The sequence below is a fragment of the Triturus cristatus genome, chromosome 2_2, assembly GCF_964204655.1.
Source record: "Triturus cristatus chromosome 2_2, aTriCri1.1, whole genome shotgun sequence".
In the NCBI taxonomy this organism is placed as follows: Eukaryota; Metazoa; Chordata; class Amphibia; order Caudata; family Salamandridae; genus Triturus; species Triturus cristatus.
The window spans coordinates 256,184,763-256,201,655 of NC_140582.1; the positions used below are offsets into that span (position 1 = coordinate 256,184,763).

The following is a 16,893-nucleotide window of genomic DNA, read 5'->3' on the forward strand; positions in this document are numbered from 1 at the left end:
ACACAATATGACTGATTCAGCAGCAGTTTTCTTTCAAAAGTCCAAGACCTCTGTTTTTTAAAATTCGTACTCAGTGGCAATTCTATTAATATCGGGTTACGATCTGAAATAACCCTAGGAGAGACCTCAATTTTTGCTGTCTCAGCGATTTGGTTAGAAACAAAAAAATAATCCAAACTAACTAATTTATTATGTGGAGCTGAATAAAAAGTGACCCCTGAATCATCTCATTTATGCCTGTGCCAAACATCCACCAACCCATGTTCCCTAGTTAAGCCTCGAATAGCTTTAAAGACTTTTAATTTCCTTCCCTGATATGGGAGATTTCCTGTTAAATCAAAATCACTATCTAAATGGATATTAAAATCTCCACAGAGGATTAGAGGGTGTGGCCAAAGCGCTAATTTTACACTCAGATGGTTCATAACCGGATCATCTAGATTAGAGCCATAAATAGAGCAGATTGATAGAGGGGCATCGTTAACTATAATTTCTAAAATGACCCAGCGCCCTAAGGTGTCTTCCTTAACTTGTTTGCAAACTCCAGTTCTTCGTTTTGCCAGAATGGCCACCCCTTTAGTTGTTGTACCTTGTCGGGTGCAGGCTAACACCTCGAGACCCAAATCCCTCAGTCAGCCACGTTTATTCCAGGGTATATGAGTCTCTTGCAAGCATAACAGATCGACCTGCATAAACTGGAGAATTTTGGATGTCAAACCTCTCTTTTGCCTGTCATTAAGGCCACAAATATTTCATGAGCAAATACGGATTCTACCCGTCATCCCTGTATCTGAGATACTCCATCTCAAGTCTTGCCAGCCCAGCCCAAAAACCAAAACCAATGATATCCCAAAATGTGTTCTTTCTTACATAGAAGAAGATGCCATGACCGTAAATAACCAAAAACTAAAGTTCCACCCTCTTACCCCCTCTGTCCCCTGCCACCCCGTGTCCCCTCTCCCGCCCCCTCCCCACTTCCTCCCACATGAGGCATAAGCATCTAGGTCCTCTGTGATGGAAAGCTGATGGTCGGCCCCCCTCAGGCCTCCGACCCCCCCATAGAGCACAAAAGGTGCAACAGAAAAAGAAAAGATCGGATAAAAAAAGCAAAAAAAGGATCCAATTATAGCATTAAACCTAAACATCAGTGGCAATCAGACACCTTATATGAGTCAGCAGACACATTGGGTCCAATTCACAAAACTAACTTAAGAGAAAATCCTCAACTTACTACTTTTGGTATTCACAGAATGCACTTACTTCTTTGGTATTCACAGAATGGATTTACGAATACTAACTTTACCTCCACACTCGGGCCGGAGATTCCGGCCCGGAGGCGGAGATTCCGGCCCGGAGGTGGGACTTCCAGCCTGGAGGTGGGGATTCCAGCCCAGAGGTGGGGATTCCTGCCGGTGGCAGAGATTTAGCCATGGCCGAAATCTCCACCTCCGGGCTGGAAGTCCCACCTCCGGCCCGAGTGCGGACATAAAGTTAGTAGTCGTAAATCCATTCTGTGAATACCAAAAGTAGTAAGTGCATTCTGTGAATACCAAAAGTAGTAAGTTTAGGATTTTGTCTTAAGTTAATTCGGTGAATCGGGCCCATTGTGTCCAGTTGTGTCCAGTTGATTACAGAAATTCTGTAGCTGGAATTGTGTCTGACCCTTAAATATGACTTTTAGTTTAGCAGGATTTAGTAAGAAAATCTGTGCACCCTTTGTATGAAATAATGGAATCAATTGTCGAAGTTGCCACCTTATCTCGACTGTGCCTGACAAAAATCGGGTCACACAAAAAATTTGCATCCCTTTCCCGTTCTCTTCCTGTCCGGTGTAACCAGATCATATATTACTTCTCGAGCTAGGCAATTATTAAGACAGATCAAAATGGCTCTAGGTCTATCAATAGGTTGTTCTGTTTTTTTCCGTTGGTTAAAAGGAAACTGATGGGCCCTTTGCAGTTCCACTGTCCAATCCCATTGTGAAAGTTCGGAAAAATGCTTCCGAAAAGAGTTCCGACACAAACTGCTGAATATCAGTACCCTCCGCACCTTCAGGAACCCCTGGAATCCGCAGATTATTTCTTCTTGAACGATTTTCCAACTCGGTCAGCTTCCAGACTGTATCGTCTTACTGGGCCTTCAAGGATTCAGTGATGGACTTTTGCAGTGCTAGCTCATCCTCCAATGTTGAGATTCTAGCTTCAGCCTCTCCAAATCTGGCTGCGAACTCTGAGCATGTCTTTGCAACTCTGCGCACTGAGTTCTCGAACTGCACCTTGGGTCCGTGAGCCCTCTGCCCTGGTCTCTTCTCGATGGGCCATTATACTCTGGTAGATAGTAGAGAGAGTGATTTCCTCTTGAACCTCTGTAGTTAACCCAGAAGCTTCCGTGGAGATCCCTCCATGCACTACTTCATTGTCGCTCAGATTTGGAGAGAAGGAGTAGTCCCAGACCAGTGAGCTTGCTTGTGTTTGCGAACGTTTCCGGTGGTTAAGGAAGAATCATCTCCTGTCTCCCCCTTTTCCAGATGTAAGCTGCTCGAATCACTTTCATCCTCAGCCAAGTCTTTCCCAGGGCTTTCATCCCCCGAAGAGTTAGAGGGATCCGACATAGAATAAAACATATCCCCCGAATCCCCTTCCTTCGCCAGGACCATGTCTGACTGATCTGCATTTTGTAGGACCAGATCTTCACCTTCGCCCCTCTCATTGAAGCTGCTTAAAAATGTTTGACTGATAGCTTCTTTTTCCAGGCCAGTCTTTTGAAGAGTTGTTGTGTCCAAAGCAATCATTTTGTCCTTATCCATTTATCCATTATTAAAGTACAGGATAATGCGGTAATCAGCTCTCCCTCAGGATCTGTAATATCAGCACGGCCATTAGCCCCCTTCGAGCCTTCCTGAGCCCCCCATTTCTACCACTCTCCTCGCTCGCATTAACAAAAGAGACAGAATCAGTACCTTGTGAGAGCGTTTCCAGGGGTAGCGCAGGCACGCCTGTAGCAACATTGTTTCCATTAACCGGAGCGTCCAAGAAATATCCACCACGTTTTTCCCTCTGCCCGCTTGAGCCTGGAACCGTGTGACGGCCCGCCCTTTCCCCCTGAGGCTGGAGAGAGACCATCAGCTTGTCGACGTGCTCCTGCATCACCCGCTTTGCCGCTAGTAGCCTTCATGGGACTCCCAGCACCTGTGTCTGCGCCCACGGGAGGTCCCCGGGTCTTAGTGCCCTTAGCGGTATTCTTAGGCGGCATCGAGAGGGCCCTAGAAAACAAGCGGGTAAGAGCGGTTGTATACCACAGGCAGAGGTGGCCTGCACAATCATGCCGCTACACGACTGAATCGATTCAACTCTTCATCGCTTGAGGACCGCACAGGAGTGGGGGGGGAGTTGAGCCAGGAAACACCAACAACCAGCTCACTCGGCCGAGCGTGCGGCCGCCATCTTGCCCTCACTCTAAAGACTCGTTTCTACTAAAACGTATTTTTTTTTAATGATTGTTTATGTGCAGGAGGTTTATGAGGTGGGCGATGATCAGGGTCTATTTGAGGAGGTTGAAGATGAGTCTGGCAGCTGGGTTCTGTAGTATCTGGAGTCTCTTCAGGAGTTGGGTGGTGATTCCAGCATAGAGAGCATTGCCGTGGTCAATTCGGCTAGTGACTAGGGCTTAGGTGATGGTTTTCATGGTGTTGATGGGGAGCCAGCTAAAGATCTTTCAAATGTGAATGGTGTGGAAGCAAGCAGAGGCAATTGCGTTGATCTGACATTTCATGGTGAATTTGCTGTCCTGGATGATACCAAGGTCGTGGGCATGGTCTGTCAGTGTGAGTGTCAGTCCGAGTTCGGAAGGCCACCAGGTGTCATTCCATGGGGAGGTATTGTTTCCAAAGATTAGCATTTCAGTCTTGTCCTCGTTGAGCTTTAGGCAGTTGGTTTTCATCATTCGGCAAAGCTCATCATGCAGTTCTGGAAGTTGGTCCTGGTGGTGGAGGGCTCTTCTGAGACCGAGAGGATGAGCTGGGTGTTTGCTGTGTAGGAAATTATGTTGAGGCCATGGATTCTTATGATGTTGGCCAGGGGCGTCATGTAGGTGTTGAACAGGGTGAGGCTGAGGGATGAACCTTGTTAAATGCCACACATGATGATCTTGGGTTCCAACGTAAAGGATGGTAGGCAAATTCTTTGGGTTTGTTCTGTGAGGAAGGACGCGATCCATTTGAGAGCACCTCCCTGGATCCTGATGTGGCAAAGTCTCTTGATGAGGGTGTGATGGGATGCGGTGCCAAATGCTGTGGAGAGGTCGAGGAGAATCGGGGCCACGGTGTCTCCCCGGTCAAGGAAGATTCTGATGTCATGGTGGCATGATCAGGGTAGTGTTAGTGCTGTGATTGGTGCCGAAGCTGGTCTGGAAGGTGTTTAGCAGGCTGTTGTTGTCCAGGTGTTCGGCGAGTTGTCAGTTGATGGCCTTCCCGAGGACTTTGGCGGGAAAGGAGAGCAGAGTTGGGGTGGTAGTACTTGAGATCATTGGGGTCAGTGGAGGGTTTCATTAGGAGAGGTCTTACCTCTGTGTGTTTCCATTGATTGGGGAAGGTGGCCGTGGTTATGGATGTGTTCAGGTGAGTTCACCGCTGATTTTCTTGCTCCCAAAGTAGAGAAAATGGTGGGGGGTGGGGAACCATGGGCGCGCCAGCGTCGATGGAGTTCATGATGGCAGTGGTGCTCTGTGTAGTGAGATGTTTCCATGCAGTGAAGGGGTGATTGCGGGTGGAGTCAGTTGGCGTGAGGAGGCTGTGGAGGTCTGTAGGTTGGAGTTCGAAGTTACCGTAGATGGTGGATATCTTATTGTGGAAGTAGTCTGCCAGGGTGTTGCAGAGTTCCTGGGAAGGGGTGATCTGGTTCTCGGTGGCTGACAGACAGAAGATCCCTCTAAAGATGTTAAAGAGTTCCTTGCTGTGGTTGGAGCTGGCTTTGATGCGGTCTGCTAGGGCATTTTTCAACTGGTGTCATTTAGGTGTTGATGGTATTTGCTGAGGGCAGATTTGAAGGAGGTTCAGTCTGTGAGATATTTGCTGGTGTGCCATTATCTTTTTGGATGTTTGCAGTTGTGTTTCATGGTCCTGAGTTCTGATGTGTACCAGCTGGCTTGTTTGGTGGATTTATTGGACGTAGATGGCTTGATAGGGGCGACTCTGTTGGTGCATTTGGTGATCCAGGCAGAGAGGTTTTCAACGGCCTGTTTGAGGTTGGTTGCGGGGTCAGGATGGGGGTGTTGACTGTGTTCGTCAATTGTGTCTCTGTCAATTTGCTCCAGCAGTGGAGGGAAGGAGCTTGAGGTCTTGGTGGTGGTGTATGGTGCTCCTGCAATAGTAAAGTGGACAATGGCGTGGTTGGTCCAGGTGAGTTTGGTGGCATGACTGTACTTGACCTGTCACTGGCAGTGAAATTTGGGTCAAGCTTGTTTCCTGCGCTGCATGTGGCATCAGTGACCAGTTGTGTGAGGCCGATATTGCTCATGCTTTCCAGGATGTTGGCAGTGTTAGTGTCTTTGGGGTCGTCGAGGTGGAAGTTGAGCGCACCGAAGAAGATGTAGTGTTTGGAGCCGATGGTGAATGGGATAATGAATTCTGGAATGGCGTTGCTGAAGCCAGGGCGTGGACCTGGGGTTCTCTATGCAAGTGTGTCTCTGATGGTCGTTCTGCCATCGGTTTGAAGTTGGAAGTTGAGCTGCTCCATGATAGGTGTAGTGTTGTCTTCGGTGGTGATGCAACAGATGTTTTCTCTGTGTATGATGGTGATGCCCCCTCTGTGTTTGTTGGTGCAGTCCCAGTGTTTCATCCTGTCCCTGCTGGCATTGCAATAGCTATGTTAGTGTTGGCAGAGGGGTTGAGCCAGGTCTCAGTAATGAAGACATTATCGGGGGTGAGGGTGGTGATGGTGTGCCAGATCTCAGTGGCGTGTTTGCAGAGTGGAGTGGTTCAGTGGCATCATGGTTGGTGAGGAGAGTATGATGAAGGATTCCGTGAGGGCAGGAGGTGTTGAGTTGCAGGCGAAGAGGCTGTGATTGCAGGTGCAAAGTCCTACAGTTGATCGAGGGGATGCAAGGCAGCAGTTGTCATTGCGGCGTCTGGGTTCCAGGGCTCTGAGTTTTGCGGAGGAGTATCTATGGGTGCTGAAGGGCCAGGGTTCCTGGTGCTGTGCGCATTTCAGGCGCAGACGGGCTTGGCTTTGCTGCTCCTTAGGCCCACCGGTGGTGCAGCTGTGCTGCCGCCTCCATTAAGTAGGTTCTGGGCGGGACGCTGGGTGGCGGGAGAGTGAAAGGTGGCAAAAGGAAGGGCAAGAAGGAGCGAGCGGCTCCTAAATGGCACAATGCAATATGGAGTACAACAATGAGAGACCAAAAGACAAGTTGATCTAAGGCTAATTATATGGAAAAGATACGGGCAGTGCAGTCTCCAAATCAGCACAGGCAACACAGCAAGACAACAGGCAAGAGGAGTCACCATGCAGAGTCAGAAAGACCTGCTTTCGGGGAAGTGGATCTGGGATCTGCTTAATGGGGTTGTGCTGCGGCCTCTATTAAGTAGGTCCTGGGCGGGTATGGGGCACTGGGTGGCGGGCGAGTGAAAGGCAGGAAAAGGAGTAGGCAGGAAAGAGCAAGCGGCTCCTAAACAGCATGGTGAATAAATAAAATGCAACAATGGGAGAGCAAAAGGTAAGTTGAGCTCCGGCTAATTATAGGACAAAGATACCAGCAGTACAGTCTCTAAATCAGCATAGGCAAAGCAGAGGCAACACTGCAAGACAACAGGCAAGAGGAGTGACCATTGCAGAGTCAGAGAGACCTGCTGTAGGAGAAGCAGAACCTGGATCTTCTTAATGGGGGTGTGCTGTAACCTCCATTAAGTAGGTCCAGGGAGGGTGGGCTGGGCACTGGATGGCGGGAGGTGTGAGAGAGAAAGCAGGAAAAAGGAGGGGTGAGAAGGAGCGAGCAGCTACTAAATGGCGCAGTGCAAAACGAACTGCCACAATGGGAGAGAAAAAGGCAAGTTATATGAAAAAGATACTGGCAGTGTAGTCTCTAAATCAGCTCTGGCAAAACATAGGCAACACAGCAAAACAACAGGATTAACCATGGCAGAGCCAAGGAGGCCTGGTGCGCTGGGAGTTCATCTAGGATATTTGTGCTTTTGCGAATCACAACTAATACATACATGCAAAGCTTTGAACTTTTCCATGCATAAACCATATGTAAGCATGTTATTTATTTTGTAAATTGGGCTCTTTGGGTCATTTGCAAGATGCTAACAGTCCATATTTTATTTGATATTCAATCATCTACACAAGATCTGAATATAGCAGCAACACATTAAGTGATGCTTGTTTGAAAGCAACAGGGCAAATGTGATATATACACATAAAACAGGTTTTGTCAAAGCTAGTGAGTCTGGCTTTTACATTGTGCACAGAGACCTATACATAAAAGAGAAGGATACAACATACACAAAGTGATGCATGTTGGCATTCCTATGATGATAGGCTAGCCTGTGTTGTTATATGCTTTTGTTTTTGTTTGTGTATTTGCCTGATCAGTCAGTAATGCGTAGTGCCTGTTCAGATTTACACCATCACTGATCAATCCTCACTGCATGTCTAAATTTGCACTCCATTCTCCTTAGTGCATGTTCAGGTTTGCACCATCACTCATTACCAGTCAGGACATACACTGATTTGCACCATCTCCCAGTAATATTTAGTACACCCTGGCTTTTGCACCATGAAGTGAGAAGTTTGAGTTCCTGCTCAGACTTGTACCATTCTTCTGGAATTGTGACTGTATGCCCAGGTTTGGAGTCAGTAATGCTCAATGCTCACTCAAAATAAATTAGACGGCTAATGCACTGTTAGCGCCAATTCAATCATTATAGTCAGATGTAGGCTCCAGAGTGCAAGGTGAATTGCTGTTTCTCTCAATATTTCTCTCAATGAAGGCTAGACACTTCGCTGACTCCTGGACCAATGAAACTGCAGTATGCTGGTCTGATGGTGACTTAATAAATCATGAGTGCCAGTTGCAATCAATCAATGGCTGATACACGTGAGCATATCTGTATGTAAATGTAGCAAAAAGCATTAACTGATGGAGCTGAACTTTTGATCCCCCCCCCCCCCCGGACATATTATTTTAGCTCTGTGAGACAATTAGCTGTCTGTATCTAGACCAATAAAGAGTGGAATATAATTTTACCCACAGAAGAACTTATACTATAGTGTGTAGTATTTTTGTTCCTATTGTCTTACATGGGATTCTGTAATGTGTATATTCTGTAATTCTGTGTATTCACCTGTCTCTAGTTTCTTTATAATTGGCGACTTGTGACGCACCCAGTCGCTAATTATTAAGAAAAGATGTCAGACCTCGGCTATTATAGCCTTGGAGCTCGACCTAGCGGGCTCTACCGGCCATTAGAGGGTCGCTCCAGTGTTAAAGACCTGAGCCGAAGGCAAAGGCACTTAACAAGGAAGCTGGCCTTTAATGGCCGATAGAGGCCGCTAGGAGGGCTCTAAGGGTAGTAGAAAATTCTGCCCCTGGAAGGCAAAATGTTCTAATTACTAAAAACAAAGGCCTCTCGGAGCCCGAGGGGGTTTAAATCCCCTCGGCTCCATATGTCCTTAGATCACAGCAGCAGCTGTGAACAAAAACAACATTGGAATGTTGCTCTGCGGATTCCCAGAGCAGTCCATTGTATTAAATGGAGCTCCCAACATTCCAATGTTCTAATATAAGTTATTACAATGGAGTTCTAACATCACAATGCCTTCTGCCAGAGCCGGCAGCCGAGGTGAAAGGCAGGTCAGGCCATGTAGCATAATTCAAGCAGCTGTTTAAATCAAGTAAAATTGAATGTTGCTTTTCTTTCTTCTGTTGTAGTTTTTTAGCTTACAAGGACAAGCAGAGAGAATATGTTCATCTTTTGCACTCACTAGATAGTTTGGGAAAAGCTAGAACCATTCTGCATGTTTCTACACAGTCCGAGCTATTGATGGTAATGAAGAAAGTATTTCTTCCGTACCTAGAGCCGAGAGCAGAGGGCAGGAACAGCAGTGGCAGCGGTGAGCAGGCGTTGGCAGCACTGTTGGTTTGAGCCGCAGAGCCGCAGAACCGTGAGCCGCGGGTGCCCCGAGATGCTGACCTCCCGGGGGGGGGGGGGGGGGGGGGGGGGAGTTCCTCATCGCTGGATACCAGGCCGGATTCCAGGCCAAACCTAGTCTTCGTAAGCAGAGGTGGAGCGGCAGAGCGGGCGGGCCTGTGGACTAGTCCTGCCGGCGTTTCTGTGCCCCCCGCCACCCGCCTGGGAAGAGCCGGACAAAGCCTGGTGGGAGATTGACTGCGGACCGCGGACTTGACGGTCTTGACAGACCTTCTGGACCTGGTGGAGCGAGGTGGGCACGGCTCGTTGTGTAGCTTTGGTTTGTGGCGTGTGGTGGTTTTTTGTCTTGTTCTGCCCCACTTCGACCACCCTGCTTGCCTCGGCTCATTTGGAGCTGTGTTTAAAACTGTGAGTTGGACCAGTTCCAGACCAGCACCGACTCCGGTCACAGTGAGTGCATTGTCGAGTGGCAGCCCCTTGGAGCCTATTTGACCGCTTTCAGCGGTGGGGGGAGACGGGGGCCTTTTAACTAGCGACTTCACCAGTGTACCTGCGTACTAGCAAGCCAGCCTTTCCCCTTTGGAGTCTGTGGCAAGAAACAAAACTGAGGATTGGATTCTGACCTGGAGTGTGAAGCAGAGCAGCGGGAGCTGTGGGGAACGCAGAGGAGGATGTGGGATGGGTAACTGGTGCACCGGAGACAACGGAGGCTATAGAAGCACCGGGAGGGGAGGGGAGGCCGGCAGTCAGCAGCCAGCATCCCAAGGCTCTAGCATCCGGAGCAGTCCCAGCAGAGGCCGGTAAAAATGGCAAGAGGCAGCAAGTGGTAGGCGGTTAGTGTGGGCTGCATGCAGGCCAAAGAGGACAACCAGCCAAAAAGGAAATGAGATCTGGCAGGGTCAGAGGGTGCCTGCCTAGGACAAAAACGAGTAAACGCAAAAGAGGATCCTTGTCGCCAAAGGGCTGTATGGCTGAGCCCCACCCAAAAACTAGAGCAGGCGACATTTCTCCTGACATGGGCCCCGACATAAGGGATAACAAGCTGAAGGCAAGACCAACTCAGAACTGTCACAAAATGACACAGCCTAAGATTTATACAAAATGTCAGTTCCTAAAAAACCCAGGGGATGCCCTCTTCTCAAGCTCTATTTCAGCACAAGGTCTTAATACTCCGCTTTCACCTCTTAAACCATTGGATAATGGGAAGAGCAGGACCCACATCTAACACACAGTATACTTGCTTCAATATCGGATCCGCAAAGCAATGCCAAATCACTGCTACAAGGGCCCCAGTGTTTCGCTGAAGTAGGAATGGCAAAAGCAAATACACACATCGATCTAGAAATAACAATGAAGTTGGCGCAGCCTCTTGGACAACCTGGAAGAGAACACATAGAACAGCAGGACGAGGGAGACCGTAATGGGAAAATAAGGAACAATTGCACCACTGACAAGGACTTGTCTATAATAGAGCTAGGTGCATCACCTATTGCCATCAAAGAAGTAAGGACCAAATCAACCCTACCGCCAGATCCCCGTCTGTTATTGTCATCAACGCCACCCAGAACGGAAAATAGCTCTAGGACAATACCCGGAAAATTCAGAGGAGCTCTCCAATATTGAAGCTGGGGAATGGGAGGAATTATTGATAAATCCCTCACAGCAAACACCAGTGAGGCCCATGTTGGACCCTCAAAATCCCTCCACACCAAAGAACAAAGAGTTGAAAGGGATCGAGGGAAGGGAGGCCCTGTTACCGACATCCGACTTAGGAAATTCAACTAGCCTTCAGCAAAAAATTGAAATCAGAAAATGCCTGGGCTAGCCTACTGCAACTTCTGGTGGAAGCCCTCCAGTATCAATCAGATAAAATGGACACTCAGCTAACTCTATTAAACACACTGGCAGTGTTTGTGATGGCTATTGATGAAAAACTTGGAGCTCTAAATTCGCTTTTTCAGAGCTCACATGGAAAACTTCAAGAAAGGGAGCTAAACTGCGGGTGCAGCGCAATAGTTGACAAACTGGCCTCTCTCCCCTCTATACTGAGCAACTTGTGTACCCAAATCAAAGACTCAACACAGAACTCCATCGACCTTAAGCCATAGGGCACTTACTCCACTGAGGATAAAACTGGAACAAGCACATATGATGCGGGAAACTGGGTTCTTAGGCCACCCACTCTAAAGCCGTCAATAAGAGGCAGTGCCAAAAATGATGGACGTAACAAGACTCAGGCACCAGTATCTGAATCTGCTCAGAAGTCAGCGGTAGAGTCGGCTGTCCCAAGAGCAACGTCAAATGCCAAACAAAGGCGAGCCTAAAGGAGAAAGGGTCGAAACCAAAAACTTATCTCCAAAAAGGAGGACTTTGCCCACCTCTCTAGACTGACACTGCCCGAAACATCTGATCTTCCAAATCAACCATCTCCAGTGGAAATGGGCAAAATTCCTTCAATTATATTGGCTCCTGAAAAAGGGTTGGTCCCTGACTCCAACCAACAACCTACCATCACAGGTTCTTCATGGCAACTATCGCTAGGTGAAGAAGTAGGAACCTGCACCCACAAGAACAGGAGTTTATACCACTATACAGATCAAGAGGGGCCCACGACACATTAAACCGAGGGAACATTCTTCGTCCATTGTCACACATACCCTCGTTATCGGAGGTAACTTCTACAGATTTGGACTCAGTAGAGTTTGTCAGTCATGGTGACACCGAGGGGGGTGAGGTCACATGGACAACTTGGGAACTGGCATGTTCACACCAGAACATGGAATTCTATTGGAATTCTCAATGGGCATATTATCAAGCCCATTATCGCCGCTATAGCGGCAGTTTTCTGCCACTAAACCGGCGATAATTTTTAACGCCGTCCTTGATAATATGCCCCTAAATTGGAAAGTTCAACATTTGAAAACTGGGGCATAAACATAAAATCTATCAGCACACCGGCTAGTCCAGCAGCACGCGGATAGAATGTTAACAGACCGGACCAACATCTCAAAGTCGGTACTGAGAGGGGTAAGAGGGCGCTCGCCGGCCACCATGAGGCAGTCACAGAAAATGCGGATATATCGCCCAGTTTTCACATCAAGATGGCCCACGAGGACAGTTACTAATCAAGCAAGAAACAATTGACAGAATAGCCGGCAATATTCGCCAAGAGGAGAAATGAATTTACTTACTAAACAGCAAGATGGCAGACCAGGTCTTCAAAAACCATCAAAGGTCATTTCACATTATTCCTCTACAGGAGGCATGGTTGATAGATCCACCGCACTTACAGGAATATTTAAGTTTCTTTGCACCAGCTCTCAAAAAGGCAAGATATGGACACCTACAGGGAGGCCTGGCAATCTGTGTAAATAACACCTGTACAACCTCAGTTCATACAGTTGGTTTGATAACACCAGAATCCATCACCATAAAAATCTCTACCTCAAATGGGCCACCAGGGAACGGGCACAAGGATATAGTAGTAATAAATACGTATATACATCCGAACAGGAAATCCAACGATGCAAAACAATTGGCTAATTTTGTAGAGGTATGCATGAGTGAGGTCAGTACACCAGATATGATACTTACAGGGGACTTTAATCTACATCTACTTGCCTCATCGATAGCGGAGGAAGTAACTATACACAACCAGTTATGGAATATCCCGCCACAGGGCAACAATTCATCAGAATTACCCACAAAAACCAGCCAGTGCCTTATAGAGGAGTTTGAACACCTTATGCTCAGAGCTGCGAACGGCAGAAGTACAGGCAACACTCCCCCCTGCATTCATTCACCATTCATTAACCAAAAATTCAACGCTGGACTGTACCTTTGTGTCTCTAACCCTTTTCAGCAAAATTTTCTCATTCAGTATGGGCAACAAAGCTGATAGCGATCACCGGCCTCAGGAGCTCATACTTCATACAAATATTCCAAAACTCACAAAATGGAAGGGCCAGCCAGGCATAACCACCACAATCAATTACAGGAAAATAAAATGTGTGCAAGCGACGCAAGAGAACTTCCAGCAAGCTGAAACACTTTTATTCGAATCACGTGAAGGGGGCAATGAAATAGAGAAATGGATAAACTACACGAATGCCTTGGCAAAATCTTTTGCAGCCCCAATTAAATCAAGGTCTCAGCAGGGCTATAGAGGCGATTCCAACCTCACTACGATGCAAAAGAGTAAGATAAGATCCATAAAAAATACTATTAGTTATTTGTTGCGGCAGGTGCGGTGGTCTCCAACTTACATCTTAAAACTAGCCACAGTACTACAGCAATACAATAAAAAAGATTCACCCGCCCATCACATGAGGGTCTGTCTTCTAACTAATCTGAAGAGGATTGGGCTACCTACCTTAGAAATCACTTTCACCAAGAACCAGCATAGACACAATACAGTGGTCTACCACTTTTAAGCATCAACCCAATGAGGAAAATGCAACAGCACAGGAATGCAACAAAGGAGAACTACCGGGAGTTATACCCTCAAACGATTACCTTAAAACAATTAAAAGCTACATCAAGATCGGAAGACAAGAAGGAGCGCCGGAACCCAATGGAATACCACCTGTGCTTTACAAACAAGACATAGATTATTGGGCAAAAGCACTTAGCCCTCTATTCATGGAAATAAGGCAGACAGGCCTACTTCCTCCATCCTAGCGGAGTTTGATAATTTCGCCAATTTTTAAATCAGGAGATAAGTCTCTGCCTAGCAACAATCGTTTAGCTGCCCTATTGGACAATGAGGCAAAATATTTTGCGGGCACTCTGCTTGATGAACTGTAACTTTGGGGGGAAGACAACTCGATCATCCCCCTAAACCAAACTGGCTTCTCCAAATCTGTTGGGACTGTAACAAACTTAACAACTATGGCTCTGTTAATCGATAAGGCAGAGTCTACAAAAATGCCGTTATACCTGTGCTTTATCGATTACCGGGTGGCTTTTGATCACGTAAATCGCAACAGGCTTTGGTCAAAACTGGCCAGCTGGGGCATACTCCAGGCTTTGCTAAATCAGCTAATTAATCTGCATACTCAGACCTGGGTTCAAGTAAAGTTGGGCGAACGGGTCAACTTTATCAAGGAAGATACCAACAACGAAAGACCTCAAGCAAGGCTGCGTGCTGGCCCCGACCTTATTTAACCTGTTCCTTGCAGACCTTATCCCGTTACTAAATGCCAGCAATTCACATTCTCCAAAGATCAGGAGCCTAGTATTACCATGCTTACTTTATGCTGACGACTTAGTTTTGAGTAGCCAAACGAAGGTGGGTTTACAGCATGTTCTTAACATTACATTTGGGTACTCCGAGGCAAATAATCTGAATATTAACTTGGAGAAATCCAAAACCATGACAATTAAAAAGAACTCTAAAAAAATACCTGTCTGGTTTTGGGGCAAGACCCGCATAGACTCAGCAATAGAGTATAAATACTTGGGGGTGATCATCGACCAAGGTGGGCACTTCGTAGCCCAAAGGGACACAATCAAATGGAAGGAAACAGCCCTAGCAGCCTCAATCTTAACTCCAAACTGAACGACCCCTCACTTGCCCCATTGGTTGAAGTAATACGGGCACAACTCCTACCTACAATAACTTACGGGAGTGAGGCACAGAGAGGAAGGGACTCTAAGCTCCTGGATGGTGTGGTCGCAAAAGTGTATAGAATAATTTTTGGTCTACCAACAAGAGTCTCTCCAGCACAGATTAGGCTCGAGTTTGGTTTTCAAAAACAGACCCTTGCAAGAAAAGGCATGACAGTCATCTTTTGGGACAAAGTAAGAAAATCAAAAGCAGAAACCCTACATTGGCATTTGTGGTCAGAACTACAACAGAAAAAATCATCACCAGCGGCAAAATACTTAGGAGCTAGGCTGACCACTCTAGGTCTCATCGAGCTTTGGGAAATTTGTACAAGTCCTTGCCTCCTCAAAAGTATAACAAAGAAAACAGTAAAGAGTCAATCCTGGATTGGAGACATAGCTGTCAAACCTTCACTCACCTGAAGCCCAGTGGGTTCACCTTGAGAGACGTGAAGATTTTTCTCGGCTGCCCCCAAGAACTTACCTCCAGCAAACTGAATTGTAAAAACAGTTTACTAGACGCAAAGACTTAAGGGAAGGGGGAAGTGGGACAAAATAATAAAGAGAGAGAGAAACACTCCACTCTTCTATTCGGTTGTGAGTATTCGATCTTCTCTGGTGTTGTATCTCTGATTATTCAAAAAGAACACAAAAATCCAATTACCAATATTTCAGATCAAATAATACAAAAGAGCAGTTCTTTTATCTATTTATCGCCACCATAAACCATCATACCTCTTAATTCTGGTCTTATATCTACCAGAACATCTTATGGTCTATGTGCTGTTTTGTTATTTTGAAATCAAGCGCTGTATTCTGCAAAAGAATAAAACACACTATTACATTATTCTAAAGAACCATGAAATGTTGATTTGGACTATTGCATTACAAACTTACAAACCTAAATTGCCTCAATTGTAATATGCAAATGTATTTTTTCTTGAAATTAAAGTTCTCCTGTTTTCTCTTTCAGACCTCAAAAGAAAAGATGCTGCTTTCCTTTTTGTTTGCTTGATGCCAACATCGGTGAAAGAATCACGAAAAGATAAGTTCCAATCTTTAGCTGAATGTTTTTTAAAACAAAGTCTTTGTATTATGTCTTTCCTTTTTCGTTTTTAAAATAAAAGCCAAAAACTTACTTGTTTTCTTCCTATTGTTCTGTGCGCGATCGCTAACTCACTCTGTTTTCTTTTTCAGACCGTGGCTCCTTTAAAAGCTGAACTCGGAGCGAAGAAGCAGGACTTCTGCTCGCTGTGGGCGGGGAAGACGAACCGAAGAGGACAGGAAGACTGGGCCGAGCATCCAGAAGCCGGAAGATCGACTGGTGTGCTGGGTTGCTGGGAAGGAAGATCAGGAGGAAGACGATGAACTTCAGGTAAGCGGGGAAACAACGAGCACAAGCGAATGCTTGAGCTCGCGTAGGGTTTAAATAGCTTTAGCAAGAGGGTGGGGTTACTTGAACACACATAGGGGAAATACACGTGCCATCACCGTTTCCATCAAACGTGCTTCATGAACGTGTTCCAAGCAATGTGCCAACTGTCTTAATTGCAACGTGACTCATGGGAGCGTTCCAGCCATATGCAAACAAATGTCTTATCCCTGAACACGTGACGATGAATAGAAACGAAGGGCGAACAACGTTTGTGGGGACATGTGATATTCCATAAGAACATGATTACTAAATTACTTGAGCATAATAACAGAAAAGGTATTCTGACAGTAACCAACATCTTTTGGACAAAAGGTATTAATTTACACATGATTAGCAAAATAAACAATTTAAAACATATGTAACAAATATTATCTTTTTACATGAGGTTTGGCATTATCTGGTTACATGAGGTTTGGCATGATTCTGTAAACAGGCCCTAACAATAGCAGCCCTATTCAGAAGGTCGCACGGCTGGATGATCTTCAGCTCCTAGCCCTGGGGTTTGCCAAATCCACAAAAATTAAATTCTTAAAATACCGATTTGGCCTGCTACCATGCACAAAGCACTTTCTGCACTGGCTGAAAAAACAATCCGATTCCATCTGTCGCCTGTGTGGTGCAGCACAAGAAGACATGCTGCACCTCCTCTGTATGTGCAAAGAACTAATACAGGAAAGGAAACACCTTTTAAAACCACTTTTTA

At 46.3% G+C, this 16,893-nt stretch overlaps 1 long non-coding RNA gene across 1 annotated transcript in view; it reads left to right on the forward strand.

The window, feature by feature from the left end:
* Positions 1-16,012: 16,012 nt before the first annotated feature.
* The window catches only part of LOC146862104 (uncharacterized), a 41,998-nt gene continuing 41,117 nt past the window's right edge, over positions 16,013-16,893 (forward strand). Inside the window, exon 1 of the long non-coding RNA XR_014978380.1 lies at positions 16,013-16,130. This is a non-coding gene — a long non-coding RNA (uncharacterized LOC146862104). The remainder of the gene's footprint in view (positions 16,131-16,893) is intronic.